Raw genomic sequence first — 14763 nt, 5'->3', positions numbered from 1 at the left:
GAAGTTGAGAATAATTTATTTTTTAGTGTATTAATAACTTAATAAATTAATTCAAAACGTTCCTTCATATTTTGATATTTAAAAAATCTTGATATGCTACATGCTTATGTTTAGGTCGGAAATTCTTATCGTTTCTGTTATTTCTAGATAGAAAGAAAAAAAAAGTAAATTTAAATAAATATTGATAAATAATAAATTTAAATAATTAATGCCGTATAGTAAAATTTATAAAAAAGAATAGCAACCTATTCTTCAAATATTCAAATTTTATCTCTCGTTATTTTTTGTGAAAAATAAATATTATTCGAAAGACATAGGTAATAACATAATTCTCAAGAGTAAAATAAATATAATATAATACAGATAAATGTCTAGTTTGAAACCGTTATTTTATAGTGTGCATAATTATACTTTTAAGCATTCAATATTAATGTTTTTATAACATAGTGTTTCAAGCTGAAAGAAAAAAAGTATGTATTAATGCCAGATATAATTCACTAAAATTGAAAACAATATGTTTATTTATTCAGTAACAAAAAAAAACCCAAATAAATCTCAGCAAATATAACCTTTTGCCAACCTTTTCTAGAAACCTTTCGCGTTACAAGCAAATTGATGCAGCTTTTTTCTGAAACAGAAATATAATATTTTTACTATTTAGAAGAAAAATTTTAAATGATAGGAGAAAACATTTGTTCTGGAAATTAAATATAGGACACGTTTGTTCATAAAATAGTAAAGAAATTAGTGAAATTTACTGTAATTAAATAAGGATCTAGACATCGAAATTACAATAATTATTATCAGCGTATTTTTAAAAATTTGTTTGGAAATAACCAAATTCTACTTTTAAGTTAATTTTATGAATTATTAATACATTTGCAGTTTAAAGAAATTAACATACACGTACACAATGTAATCCCATAGTGTCTAAAAGCACGTCCATAAACCATAATTAAATTTCAGCATAACATTTTTCTGAAAACCATTGTAATTTTAACCTCCTAAAATTCTTTTGGAAAAAAGCAAAAATGTCCACTGCTTTCCCCGTGCTAATAAGTAGTATTTTGAAGTCATTTTAATTATTTTAACTGGCATTTCTATCTTTATGCGCTCGTTTGATTGCTCTTCATGAAATCCAAATTCAACTTTTAAAGAAGTTTTATGCGTTCTCATAGGAAATGTCACAGTATAACAATTATATCAATTTTAAAGAATTAAAAAAAATTGATATTTTATGTTGTTGCCCTACGAGGTTTCAGAGATTAAATAACTACGCATATTTTTGTAAAATTAAAATGAAACAACGGCTTTAATAACTAATAATACCTGTTTTGTGATTAGGGGTTATTTGACACTCCAATCAAAGAATTGAATTGAAACTAGAAACTAGATGAATATGAGAAGTGATACTCTAAATTATGTATGTTTAATTATTAGAAATATATCAAGTAACATATTTTAATTATTAGAAACATACCATGTACAAGGGGTTATCAAAATAATGGAAAATCTTGTGAAAAAAAATTGACTTTTAAGGATGCGCATCGTTAGCATAAAAATATAATCTAAGTTACTTTTTTTATTTTTTTTAATATATTATGATGGTATGAGATAGCTTTAGTGAAATTATACACGTCTTAGATTTTTATCGAAAGTGTAAAATGTCAAACTTAATCGACTTTTAAAGTGGCTAGATTGTAGGAACCTGATTAGCTGAAGCAACTTTAACCGAAACATCTCAGCTTTTAGTCCTTTCTGGTGATATGATATCTAAAATTTTAACATCGTTACATATTTCGCAGCAAGAGAAGCTCAGAAATACAAAATAGTGGGTTAAAAGTGAAGCTAGTTGAAAGTGACTACCGCATAGTAAAATGGATTGCAGTGCCTGAAAAAAAAGACAAAGAAAAAACAAATGGAAGTCAAAATGACGACAGAACCCAATTAGCTTCTGGATTCTCCAATGTCAATATTTATATTTAGGAGGAAACTTCATTAACAGAGCACCATTGGTGTGCCACCAAAAACTCCACTCAATTAGAGTAAAGAAGACGTAAAAGAAATCAAGAAATAGGAACTAAACAGTAGGTTTAATCCAATGTGAAATAAGGCTTAGTTATCGCTGAGTTGGTAATCGCTATTACGTATTTGTGGAAAAGGAACACCGTATTTTCAATATCACACACACACACACACACACAAAAAACGATTTTGCATTATCATACAAGTAAAAAAAATTGGTATATAAATTTCTACATTATTGTAATTCTATCGTATCATAAATTTCATTTCTGAATATTGTTTTCGAATATTTATGAAAATTGAGAACCATATTTTCCACATCACAAAATCTAGATTTTACATTATCATAAAAAATAAACATTTCGAAAATGTAATTTCCAGCATTATCGCAATTCGATAATGTATCATAAATTTCGTTTCTGAACATTCTTTTTTATATTTTAAATAAATCTTTTTTTAAAAAAGAAGTCTTAGTATACAATCAATATTTTTTTAATGTTATGGTGAAAGAAACCATCAGAATATTCAGTCACATGCTTTTGCAAATGTTAAATTTAAGAAAAAAAAATGCTTTCTTTGGGCATTAACTCCGAAATAGAATTTTCACTTCCATTTTTATTTCATAGTATATATATTCTTCGATTTGAAGCCATAAAAATTTTATATAGGATTAATTCAATTAAATTCACGTTTTCAATCGCATCAAAGAATATGGTGTAATTAGAAAAATTAATTCAATTTTAATAGTTTATTGACTAAAATGTTAATTTGTGTAATATAGCTATTCCCAAAAAGGCGGCTAGTATTTTCGAATTCCTTTAGCTAAGATGCAATTTTTAAAATATTCATAGTTCCATATGATACTGGATTTTCAAATACTTTTATCTCCTATAAAAACTAATTACATAATTTAAAATATGAATGAAAAAATACCAGGTGCAGAAACGCAAACAATTTATCTAATTTATTTTGAAAGAAATTTATTAAGGTGTTTAATTTATATTTTATTGTAATACATTGTTTGTGTAAAGAAAAATTTAGATTGGAATTGGGATAAAATCAAAGCTGTTCATTTTTTCCAGAAACTTCCACTTGTTCCTTCCTGATGCACAGATATAAGACATTCAGAGCTCGGGATTTGGAAGAAGGTTATCAGTTTAAATTTAATCATACCCACTCAAATCAAACTTTAACTATTCAATTATGATTCCAATCGCAAAAATTGTAGATTCAAAAAAATTCAAAAAATTATGGAATATTTATTTGATTTTCAAGCTGCTTCTTAGATAAGCAAAAGAACTGATAAAATAACACAACTCAAATGTCTACTCCATTTCTATTTTTTAATTTCTATTTATTAATGAAATAATTTTCTATCTGCTTTTCATTAAGTTTAAAAGTCTAGGTGGCGAACATAAATCTAAGAATACAGCAAAAAAATGTAAAACAGTGTAATGTTTGTCTAGAAAATTATGTTGGAAGTTATTTAAAGGATTCCAGAAACATGAGTTATTTGAATATGTTATTCGATCCGTACAAAAAAATATTTTCATCCACAATAAATACATTCTTTCATGCGATATTAAAAAGAAAATTTAAGATGTATCTGCATTTGAACATTTGTAAATACATGACGACTATTTTTTTTCCATAATTTTTGTGATGTAATAAAAACCTCTTTTAAATCAAAAATTAAATTGGGGCAATTTTCTTTCTTTTTTTTTGCATCTAGTTCTGTTGGTTAAAAATAGCTAACATATGAAAGCAATAAAATATGTATGAAAGTTCACAACTTATACATATATAGAATTCATACTGTTATAGAATATGCTATGTATCTCTTTAATTTTTTTTGTCAGATAATAAAAATTGAATTTTAAATTGAAAAGGAAATTATTACACTTCAATTAACACAAAAACGTTTTTACTGAAATCAGACACATTTTTTAAAAAAATGAAAGAATACAAAAAAGAACCGGTCAACATTGGAGTTTTATGTGTACAAAAGATTTTTTTTTTTGCGATTTATATAATATATTAGAGAATTATTCAATGATATATCCTTGATTCAACATGAAATTCTGTTTCACTACAGTAAGAAGAAATTTATAAAATGTCTCATATGACGGAAGATCAACATAAAAAAATTTGAAATTCGCTATTAATTAGAACATTTATTGACTCAAATTACATAAAATATAATTATGTACTTCATTTAGATTCTATTAGATGTTTATGATATTACTAAGGATTTAGAAGTTATCTTTTGGAACCGAATCAGAATTGATAATCTGTACATTTAAAACCATATTTGACTTAAATAATACAAAGTCCTTGTATTAATAATATCAGAAAAAGAATTCTAGAAAAACATTTTCGTGCATTATTATTATTATTATTTTTTTTTTTTGAAAATGTCATATTTCATAATTATTTCATTTCGTACTTATATACCCCGAAAATTATAGTTTTCTAGGTTTAATTTGAAATGAGAATTAATTCGGTCTTTTGAGTTTCTGCCACTGCAATGATAGCATGTTAATTAGAGTTAATTCATTTAACTCGAGCATAGCGTGTTCCTACAGGTTAAAATCTATTTCTATTTAATGCGAAATATGTTATTGAAAAGTATGCTTAAAATGTTTTTTTTTAATTATTGAAATTAGAAAACTGACTCGACAAAAATATATTTGTCGTGTCAGTTATATAAAAATATATTTGTCGTGTTATGTGTGAAAAGATTATATAATATATTAATTTTAAGATGATGCAAAATTAAATTATTTTTGTGCTGTACTAGTTTGGATAATTCTAGCAAAAAGTCGCTAAAATTATATATACTTTTTATTTATTAAAAATCCATTTAAAACCTTTGAAAAATCAATTCTAGATACACATTTTCAAGTTTCAAAATATATATACATCCGAAATGTGATAACTTAAACGGTCTACCTAAAGGCTACCTATACACACTCGCATACACATTAATTTTTTATCATAAGTAAATTTATATTGAAATCTCTGGAAACGATGAGTTTATTTGAAAATACGATTCCATAAAGATAAATCAAGTCTATTCCGTAATGAAGAAGTGAACAATTTAGAAATATCGGCGCTTTAAGATTTCTAGAAAAGTTTCACGTAACACGAGGAAATTGTTTCCAATGTAATTTATCTTAAAATATACTCCGTAAATTTGCAAAGATTTCTTTTTAAATTATGTGTATAGGTAGATATCTAATGTAATTAGGAAAGTTGAAATTCATAATCTAATTCGATTCCTTCTTATGATAACAAAAGTTGTCTTTTTTTGAGAAAATACAAATTACCTACTACAAGGGGTGAATTCCAAGGTTTATTTCTACTTAATTACGTAACTTATCTTCCATTATTATTCCAAACAATATTTTAATTGTATTTTCAGAAATGTTTTCTAAAGGAATATTCAATTCTCAATTTTACAATCTAGGAAAATATGTACATGATTTAATTTAAAAAGAAATTGGATTTCGATGTTTGAAATTTTGAACACTATTTATTTAATTCACCGCTTTGTTTAATGATAACTATCACACGATGTGCATTTAAAATATTTGTTCAAAAAATCCGCAACAGTGAATATTTGCATTTTTATTCAAAATTACATATTCATGAGGTTTAGAATTTTGGAAGTAATTGAAAGTAATTTTAAATAATATTTAGGGAAGCAATAGATGCGAAAATACAAACAAATGAAGTTTCTCTTTATCTATGATGTTTGGGTTATAATATTCACTCAATAGATGGTTCTTGATCAAAGGAAAAATTTAAAAAAAAAATCTTACGCACAAATATTTGCAGCGGAAGCAAAAGATTTCTAGTCAAAAATCTCCAATTTAAATATTACTTTTTATTAAATCTTATTATATACAAAAACCTTTTATAATCTGATTTTTTATGATCAAAATACGAATATCAAACGAAAAAGATAATTTTTAAACTTGCTTATAGATGATTTCCTCCATACGTGTTTAAAGCTTGTTATATTATGAATGCAAATTCTATTTATAGTTTTTGAAGTATAAAAATGATTTAAAAATATTCTGCAACAATTAATTATATAACTAATTTTCATAACTAAAAATATGGAAAACTAAACTAATTTTTGTCCATGATACAAGTTTTTAATCATCTGCTTTTAGGTCTTCTTTTAAAATTTTTCTAATATCGTATGACCACAGATTTTAACATGTAATCTTGCTCTTTAATAATATATTTCATTATTTCTGAAAGATTTATTTTTCCTTTCTTCATTTCAATTTTAGTGATAGCTTTAATCTTGCTTTTAAGCATCTTTAAATTTCTGCATTAAAACCAATAAAAATATTTGCAAAAGATATATATTAAAATGAAAGAGAATATTTGTTAAAAATTTTATTGTTTGTTTGCTGTGATAAAATAATTCAAAGGGGAGGGGGAAAGAGAAATTTCTGCTTAATTACAATAAATAAAACATTTAGTTTATCTTTGTACTTGGGAAATTAAAAAGATAGTAAAATTATTTTGTTCTATATTAAGTGACCAAAATGTGACTGAATTGAGTCCAGTTGTGTAGGAGAAGTTGAACATCATGCAAACATATGTATTTACAGATGTCTATAGCAGTAATAGGACAAAAAATTAATTTAATACTATTATGAATGACCCAATAAAATTTTTAAAAATTGAATTTTTTTTTATCGATTTTTACCCAAATGCGGTGAAGTCTTACAAATTAATTTGTATCTGAGATGAAAAAAGTTGCAGTCATATTAAAACATTATTTTTAATTTAAAATCTCATTACTGAAAATGTCAAAAGAGTTCTGCAAAGTTGAATTCAATTAAAATGATAGAAATATATATTAAATTGAAATTGAATGAAAATTTTAAAGCACACGCTTATTTTTTTTAAATAATTGCGATTATAAAAAGAAAGAATCGCAGAAATGTTGGGAGAAGAATTATTTATAACTGAAATAATTCCATAATGAAATGCAAATATTTGATACTTTCAGATATTAATTTCGTAAAGAGAACATTCAAATATTTATGTTTTACTTAGTAAAATTGCATTGTAATGTAATCAATTTGCTTAATTTTCTACTTACGCATGCATAATTTAAGATAAAGAGATATAAAATAAATATGGAAATTTCATACAACTCTAGCGAATTTAACTGTAAGGAATATTTGCTTAGAAAAAGAATCATTACATAATACTTTGTAATGAGTTTCAATAAAAATGAGGCATTGTGAAAAGAACCCATTCTTTTCTTTATAATATAATTCAGTTTTTGTGTGCATTCCCTTACATAACAATCGTATTTTTATCCATTTATTTTGTATTTTTCTGAATTAGTGATCTATTTTTTTCATTTCATTTCAGTTTTATATAACATTTTGTTTTTGCGTGCAAGAATAGACATTGAAAAATGGCAAAAGATTTTTTACAGATTATAAATTTTTAAAATATTTTTAATGAATTACTTCACAAACTGGTAATTTATGTAACGTATGAAGGCAATGAACCTAATTAACAGTTAAAATCGCGATATAGCAAATAGGTAAAATGCTGAATGAACAAATTTTATCCTTGAATATGAAGAAAAAAAATGCTACACATTTCTAACATAAAATTATTTATATTTCAGTTAATCATTTCATGTAACTCGTATATATCTAGATTAATATCAATATAATTTTTTACTTATTTTACATATCATGTCAGGTGTTTTGAATGACTTTGTAAAAGCGAGATACATTTTCTGTTTCCTCTTCATAAATCCCAAATTTAAAATATATTAAATATATTGAGATTCTGTCTATCTAATATTAACTGAGCCTATTTTACGGCAGAGATATTGATCCTCTTATACGAAACATAAAACTAGTGAATATTGTAAGCGTCAAAAAATTCGAACCCCAGAGTGCCAGGAATTTCCACGTTTCAAATATCTATAATCCAGAAAAAATCATTTTTAGAATATATCTGGAATTGTGTCTACAAAAAGATAAGAAAGAATTTTCAAAATAAGATAAAAAGGTGGAGAATGCAATTTCTCCAACAGCAAAAATCTTTCATAAAGAGATTAGTCTCTGTAGACAAGACGAGGATTTTGTGTCAGAATGTGCATCGGAAATGCGCTTAATAAATAAGATAATAGATCTTCAATTATCATACAGCCTGGATTCCACAAAAAGAAAGTTATTTTATCAGTTTAATTGGATTTGGAAAGTAAAGTCTATTACGAACTCTTTCTTCAAAGTGATATAATCAGTTCTTGAAAATACTTCAATCAGCTAATAAATTGAAAATCAGCATAGCAGAAAAATGATCAGAATTAGGAAACAGACAAGGTATCGTTTTTCATCCAGACAATGTAAAAGTGTATATTGTTACAGTTTGAATGGAATGTTCGATTTCACCCTCTATGTTTGCTCCATCCAACTATTATTGTCCCTGCCATTAAAACATATCTCCAGGTTACACTGTTCTAATCCGTATGTTAAATAAAAATGCATCTCAAGCAATGAATTGTATTTTGGAAAGACGGACTAATTAGGTTTCCTGGAAAATGGAAAAGTATTGCAAAGAAGGAAAGTTGGCATATAAAACAATAAATCAATCTTCAACAAAAAATATCGTGTTTTTATTTAATTGTGTAAAAAAGGAATAAATTATACATCCTAATAGTAAAAATAAACTATATTTTCGTTTACTGAACAACTCAGTTTAGATAATAGGAGATCTTGTGCTTAAGTAAATGCTGAAACCAAACGATTTATTTCATGTAACTCGATATTTTTATTAAATATCAAAGAAAATGTAACCGTATTCCTCTTCAGAAACTTTTTGATAGTTCACGGTATTGCACAGAATTTTTAAATAAAAAGAATGCATATAATATTTTATTCTCTGTACTTTATATGTAATGAATATTGTTTTTATTCGTGAAAACGATTACTTGTTAAACAAATAAATTAGAAATAGTTTCATTATTTTACAAAAGAGGTTTCTTTTATAATTGAAATACAGAGAAACACAATAAAAATTTCTGTGAGATAATTTTCTGAAGGCAAGTTAAACTGAAACACATGTGATTTATTTTCCTTATATGAAACTGCTATGTTTTCAGAAATTCAATTCTTTAACTTTTAAATTATTTTAAATCACATTTTTTTGGTATTAATAACAAATGTTTCTTGAGTTAATTTAATTCTTAAGATTCAATTTTCTAAGGGTCTGTGGAAATAATTATTACAGCTGCGGGAAAATGAACCGCATTTATGCAATAGAGCCTCAGGAAATGGAGTCTCAGCATTTAAAAGAAATGCAAAACAACCTGGAATTTTAATCCTGTACGTTCAAGGAATAGAAAATTATTGCTTAAGTAATTTTTCTTTTCTTTTGAAAAGAAAAAAACAACAACTAATGTATCAGCGAGAGAGTTCAGAACTGAAAAATCTAGTAACATGATTCTTTCGTGAAATAAATAACAGCTAGGATTCAATGTTTCTATTCTTTCTAGCGAGAAACTTCCCATTTTTTTCAGATAATTTCAATTTTCTTTTTATACTTCTAGGAATTTCTCCACAAAATAAAAATAATTCAAAATATTTTTGAAGGATTAATAATAACTACGAAACTGTGCTCTAGAGAATAAAGTTATAATAAATTATTTAATTTTACATACAAAATGTGTACAATATACCACATATATTAAGCTTTTTGGTATGGAGAAAATTAAGAAATAAGTGCATACAAAAATAAAAGGTATTTGCAGTTGTCAAATTCACAATATCTGTAATTATTAAGAAATAAAATGAAAATTGCAAAAAAACTTAGACTTTTATAATTCTATTTATTACAACATTTTATTTAAATTACGCTCTACTTACTTTACTTACTACTTTATACTATTAAATTCTTTACTAAATATTTAATAATTTTAAAAGAATCATCTTCAATGTCACCACGAAATGGCGACGCGAATACAATTTCAAAATTTAATTAACAGAAATTAATAGCTAATTTAATTTTTAAAAATATTTAAATAGTGTAATGTAATCAAATATACAAAAAGTTTCAAAAATATTTATCTCAATGTTCCATTCTCACATAAATGAAACAAGTTAAATAAATACATACAAAAATCATTTCGTTTTAAATATGTATATATGGAATTCACTGGAAACTTCGATTTTAAAATATCCTTTCAAAAGAATGTTAAAAAATTGTTCCAAGACATATTGTTTATTGTGTTTTTTGAAAAGTTTGTTTAGAAGCGTTAACTTCCCTTTTTAAATCAATACTAGAGCTATTTTGGTACGTACCTCGCAATTTGGAACCGAGGTCAGATTACGAGGACGACACCCGAGCTGGCGGCACCTCTCCAAATTCCCTCACTGCAACAGTTGGAGGATGTTCGGCTCAGATGTCTTTATGTGAACCAGAAAAGCTTTCACGATGGTTCTTTCACGAATCGGGTCTCGAACCTGCAACTCTCCGGTTCCGAAGCCGCGACCTTATCACCAGGCAACCGCTGCCCTGTGTTTTTTGTAAACCTAAGAAATAAATACAAAAAAGTTATTTGCAACTATCAAATTAGCAATATCCGTAATCATTAAGAAGCAAAATTAAATTGTAGAAAAAATTTGCTTTTATTATCATTATTTTATTATCTTTATTATCAATACATTCATTATTTTATTTTATTTAAATAAGTTCTACTAACTTTATTTATTACGTTCTATTATATAATTACTTTTTATTAAGTATTTAGTAATCATAAATGGATTTTCCTAAATGTCACCACGAAATGTCGTTACTAATATGAATTAAAATTTTATTATGTTAAGTAATTAACAGATAATTAAGTTATTTTAAAAAGTTTTGAATATTTCACTTAAAAAAATATACGTAAACTGAATATTTCAGAATTCTGGCAAATCAAAAAGTTTTAAAACATTTTTTACGATGTTCCATCTTTGAAGAAATGAAACAAGTTAAATATGTACAAAAATAATTTCGCATTAAGTATATATATATATTAAATAAACATTTAAAAATCGGAGTTTCATTTCACTTTCACATATGAAAGTGAAATGATATTCCGATTTTTAAATGTTTATTTAAAAGAATCAATCCGAAATATATACTTGAATATCATTAAAAATTAGCCACTTTTGACGTTTTACTGCAAATACCTTCGTTTCAAGGACTATCCAAATATGCCATTATAAATCTACACTTTTCTGACATTAATTCTTCTACGAATACCATGTTTAAGTTGTGAAAACGTCCTTTCAAAAACCAGCGAGATTAAATTTCACCTAGCTGACGATTTCTCTATATATGAAAGACATTTATATTTCCTTGAATAGCTTAAATAGTCTTGAACTGAATTTTATTATATACATTCAATTTTGATACTGAATACGTTTGATACTATGCTTTACATTTTCGTAGAACTTCAGACAACATCTATAAATAGCCTTATATTTGTATATTGAAGTGGTATTTTTTTTTTATGAGAATAGCGATTTCAAATATTTATATGTCCAGAAAACTTCCTCGTGAAAAAAGCCATTTTTGCTAAGGAATTTCAAATAACGGAATGTTTTATGGTTATCAAAACGTTCACTGTTGGTTTCAAATTGCTTTATATTGATTGCCACACCATTGGAATAATGCTTAAAAAGAAAGAAAAAAAAATGTTTTGAAAAAAATTGAATTCAGTCGAAAAAAAGAATAAAGATTACTTTTTTTCACAACCAAACCTTTACGGGATAGGGATATTTTGAATTTATCAATATAATTTTTTTAGTAAATATGACAAATGTCTGTGCTTGAAGAATTGGGAACAATTAATCTCCACATTAAAGAATATCAGCTTTGCTAAAACAAAAGATTAATTAATTAGGAAACCCAACCAATTAAAGTATTTCTAGAGAATGAGATAATTGATCCAACTAAAAGAGGACAAGAGCAGCCTCTCAATTAACACCTTGAAATTCAATTAATATCGGTTTCGTACTATAAATATATTTCATTCTTTTTGTCGCTTAAGCAAACTTTTTTTTTTTTTTTTACAACTATGAAAAACAAAATGTTTTTTTTCCTATCAGAAAACGCAAACGATTATTTAAAGGTATTCTGATATAATTGAAATCCAGTGAAGAATTCATTTTGTGAAATAAAGTAGTTTCGAAAATAGTTTTTTTTTTTGTATAGTTAATAAAATACTAAATATTTTTAATAAATCTTTTTTTTCTTTTTATATACAGATCTTCAATCTACAAAATTAAAAAGATGATTATATTCTTGTCTTTTCTGGTTCCTATTACTATTTACTATTTTACTACTTTATTACTAAGTACTATTTTAATAGAATATGTTAGTACTATTTTAATTTACAATATGCTGTTAATTTTTCGATTGAAACGAACTACAGTTTTTTTAATCTCTCGAAATCGTCATGATAATGATAGATGATCAAGAGGTGTAAGATGGACACTTAACTGCCTTTTCTTAATTGAGAATATGTTTATAAGAAAGATAAAAAAAAATGCATGATTAAAAATTTTATAGTTGTTAATGAAGGAATGCCGGAATTTTCTGTTTAAAACTCATGACATTTCAAAAATTGACAGAAGTGTTTGTTAATTCTTGAAAAAAAAAAATAATCAAGAACTTTGTTTAAAGAAACGAATGCATTTATAATTAATTACTACAGAAATGACAAAATACATGAATGTGTTAAAAAGCTTTGTAGTTTTATAACTGCTTAGTTTATTTTCATGCGAAGCATTGCATTTCTGAACATTTAAACTATTATTAAATTATTTATATGTTATTATTTGGTATAAAATTTATGATAAATGTATAAACGTCCCAAATGTTACATAGCTTATTTTATCATTATATAAAGATGAGTCATCCTCAAGGCCTAATGTATTATTAAACAATAAAGAAAATGAATAATTAAATGATTTAACCAAACCTGTTTCTACTTCATTTTTATACTTTGCTTTCTAAGCTAAAATTTAGTAAAAATATTACAAATTTCAATTTCTTAATCACTATACAATAAGATTATATTTTGTCCTTTCCAATTTCATATCAAACCATTCCATTCGTTCCTGGCCCATGAAGTAAAAGTGAGGCATGTTTGAATCAAAGCTAATAACATTAAATCTATTATGCTGAGTCATGATCGAACGAATTAATGAATCATCTGAACGAATTAATAATCAGGGATTATTGTGCTAAATGCAATAATTCAATTTGAACATATAAAATGAGATTTTAGTACACATTTGAACGAAATTAATTTGAAATTCAAACGTATGCAACCTTTATTTGAAAAAAAAAATTAACCTTGATACATATCAAGTAAAATTTGATATTACTAATGAAAACAAGACAATTGTATACTGTCTGACATTAGTTTTCTTTATTCTCCGATTCTAATCATCACTTCTCTTTAACTCAATTCTGTGTGAGAAAGCTAAAGAGAAAAAAAGTCTAGTTCTTGCGTTTTCTCTTTTAATCCACCTACGCGTCAAGTAGACACAAAGGCAGCTCCTTTTTATAAGGCTAATTGAAGCAACTTGAGATGAGTAGCTAAAAAGCTCCTCGTCCTAATGAATTTAGCGATTTTTCCTAGGCTTTCTTCCTAAGCATTTTTCGCAATCCACGCATCTATAGAAAACAGATTTTGAAAAAAAAAATTAAGGTCTTTGCAGTAGAAAGAATATTTTAGGAAATATATATATATATATATATTTATAACATCAAGAAAAAAAGTTTCTTATTTTTCTTTCAACAGAGAAGTCTAAAAGACAATAAAAAGAATTTTTAATAATTCACCTTTTTATATTTCGTGTTTTATAACCAGACTGCTTTACTATCATTTTAAAAATATTTTAAAGAGCTCTAAAGGAAGTATTTTTTTTTTTACTTCATCGTTGAAATTAATTCAAAACTTTTAAGAATGAATTAGTAGAATATGCTAGCCCATAGTGTAAATAAAATATGAGAAGTGCTTTTGTATAAGTCGAAACTAAAAAGCATCTTCATTTATAAAATTTTCTATAGATAATGGATATTTATCCCAATGAATTTGCAGTTATTTTTTTTTTCGTACTAAAATAAAATACCATTTTTAAGAAAGGTTTTATTTTTCTTTGATGACATCAAAATTTAATGAAAAATTATTTTCCAAAATCCATAGCTTTATCCTTTGTATTTTAAAATGCATTCCAACAATATTCATCCATTTATTTGATCTTAAATAACATTTAAGGTTTCAATTTACTCATTCAAGCTATTAAGAAAATACTATAATTTATTATGCCTTTTTTATGGCAAGAACTGTTGATGTATATGCTGTATGTCATAGTACTTTCTGCACTTCTTGCCGTATATAAAATTATATAGTAAGAAATAGAAAAAATATTTCATAAAAACGGTTGCTTTTGAGATAGTAATAAAATGAGAAAGAATTTTAAACTTAAATGGAATTCTTAATTTTAACAAAATTCAAATAGGATACATTTTTGCTCAATGTTTTTCCCAATGCAAAATATAATTCTGTGTTTATTCTTAAAAAAATAGAATAAGAAATGTAATTTAAAGAAAAAGCAATTATTAAGTTAAAGAATAAGGAATAGCTTATCATAAAAGGAAATTCACTATATGCATTTTTTAAGCTTT

The 14763-nt window shown here is 25.3% G+C and overlaps 1 long non-coding RNA gene across 1 annotated transcript in view; it reads right to left on the bottom strand.

Moving 5' to 3' along the window:
• The window catches only part of LOC129974866 (uncharacterized), a 47279-nt gene that overhangs the window by 14991 nt on the left and 17525 nt on the right, over positions 1–14763 (bottom strand). Inside the window, exon 2 of the long non-coding RNA XR_008784989.1 lies at positions 10380–10610. This is a non-coding gene — a long non-coding RNA (uncharacterized LOC129974866). The remainder of the gene's footprint in view (positions 1–10379; positions 10611–14763) is intronic.

Source organism: Argiope bruennichi, chromosome 7 (assembly GCF_947563725.1).
Source record: "Argiope bruennichi chromosome 7, qqArgBrue1.1, whole genome shotgun sequence".
NCBI classification, from domain to species: Eukaryota; Metazoa; Arthropoda; class Arachnida; order Araneae; family Araneidae; genus Argiope; species Argiope bruennichi.
The sequence above is the reverse complement of the archived record's forward strand: the minus strand, read 5'-3'. Positions and strand labels throughout refer to the sequence as shown.